Genomic DNA, 2,074 nt, shown 5'->3' on the forward strand with positions numbered 1-2,074 from the left:
TTAAAGCAACATCTTATTCCTTCTTTATCCAGGTATCTATTTATAGCTCAGTGTAAAAATCACATCTTTCCCTCAACTCCTTGAATAAGCTGTGAGTATTTCCTTAATACATTCTTGGCCTGGCCCTGGATGGGGCGGGGGGCAGGGTGGTCTTAGCTTGGGTTATTTGAAAAAAAAAAAAAAATGCTGTGTGAGGACAGCGCATGACCCAGTTCTTTACATTTATTCCAGGTCACTGGTAACCAGATGAATTCTAGTTGTGCAGGAAGGTTAGTATTTGTGGAGACGTGCGTTATGCTTCGGGTCTGTAGCTTTGTTTGAAAGCATTAAGTTTCTCAGCGAAGTAGGTGAAAGCTTGAGGGTTAGTGGGCAACAGAAATACGTGTATATTTAGCTCTGTTTGTTCTGGCAAACCTCAGAGAGCAGATTGGCTATCCCGGCTCCTCCTAATGTGTGGCCAGACTTTACCTACGCCTCTGATCCTATTTGAATTTGAATTTATCCATCAGATGCCTCGTTCTCCTCACTTTATCCAAGGGAGCCCTCCTGAAAGACCTGACAGAGTGGCTGATAAATCTTCCGTCTAAATGGCAGATTCCAAACAATAGAGCCAACCCAAGTACGTCAGAGCCGGAAATATAATATGCCCTCTCGTTCTCGGTGCTCTCTTGTAAAAGATGGTACACACATATGCTGACAGCGGAGTGACTTTTAAGAAACTTGGAGCTCTGCATGAGGAAGAAAATGAGGCTCTGGGCTTCCTCCCAGTTGCTCAGGTATGCCACTGAGTCACACAGCAGTTGGCACGCCTGGCGACAGGCCACGTGCGGCCCCTGAATTGTGAAGCTCTCCTAATTTACTCATAAATCTTGATTTTTCTCGAAGCAGTTCTTTCCCTTGAAGGATCTTTTAATTACCATCCTCTGGACTAACCAACCAAGCTGCAACACCCTGAAAGCAGCTGAGAGAGTCTTCCTTCCACGACCGTCAAGTGCAGCCTCAGCACGTTTCTCTGCCTATGGAAGCAGTTTCTGTCAGCCGCTTCCTGCCAAAGCCCTGCGCTGAATGGAGGATGTTGTTTCTGATGCCACTTCATGATCCCAAAGAACAGAAAACTTTAAAGGGAATATCTTCAGAACTGAAAATTGTATGTAAAATAAAAACAGCAGCTACCAGGGGAGCTTTGGGTTAATATCTTTTCCTTGTGAGAGGGCTTCTTTTCTTCTCTAGCATGCTAGGATGTTTCTCTAGGGAAAGTCATGTGTGAGGAAGCAAGAGTGGATTTTCCTTTTTCTAGCTCTACTCCAGCTGGGCCCCTGCTAAGTCAAGGCATAATACCACTGTAAATGGCAGAATGATAAAGTAGCATTGTCCAATATTCAACTTCAGCTCACTGACACCCTACACTAACCATCTGAGCAACAACGACGTCGCTGCTAAACACAGATAAATGCAGAAAGCATTTGTAGATGGATTTAGATTATGTGTTTTTTCCGTGTTTTTGGTCAGTACACAAGGTTCGTACAAAGCCACACTGTCTCCCAAGGAGAGGTAGTCAGCCAGATACCGTCCAAGTTTCATCTCCATTAAAAATTTGCCCCAGTCGCTTCTAGGTTTAAGCTTGGTGAAAGGTTGTGATTACAGTTTGTAATAAGATGAGTCATTGCACCAAACTTAGTCATGAAATAGTAGAGCTAGAAGAGGCTTGTAGATGAGATCCAATTTTTTTGTCTGTCTCCACGTTAAGTTAATGAAACCATCTATGGCTCCATTTTCCAAAGCGCATTTTATGAAACCAAAGCCAAGATATACACTCTGCCAAAAAGAAAATCTTTGAAGGGAGACAAAGAAAGATTCTGGAAAACATGGAGATTCACAATAAATATTATAATATTAAAAGCTTAACTATGACCTTCAATACAGAAAGTGATTCAACTTCGTTTTACCTAGTGAGTCTCAAACAGATTTGACCATAGAACATTCTTTCTCACATGACCCGTTAACACACTGTGGAACCACTCTTACACAAAAATAACACTTTGAATCATGTTGATCAAATGATTGCAATTGCCAG

At 42.4% G+C, this 2,074-nt stretch overlaps 1 long non-coding RNA gene across 1 annotated transcript; it reads left to right on the plus strand.

Moving 5' to 3' along the window:
- The first annotated feature begins 241 nt into the window (after positions 1 to 241).
- Positions 242 to 1,180, plus strand: LOC122910360. The gene is made up of 3 exons (XR_006385218.1): positions 242 to 269; positions 510 to 776; positions 889 to 1,180. It is a non-coding gene; the product is annotated as an uncharacterized LOC122910360 (long non-coding RNA).
- The last annotated feature ends 894 nt before the right edge of the window (positions 1,181 to 2,074 follow it).

Source organism: Neovison vison, chromosome 6, assembly GCF_020171115.1.
Source record: "Neovison vison isolate M4711 chromosome 6, ASM_NN_V1, whole genome shotgun sequence".
In the NCBI taxonomy this organism is placed as follows: Eukaryota; Metazoa; Chordata; class Mammalia; order Carnivora; family Mustelidae; genus Neogale; species Neogale vison.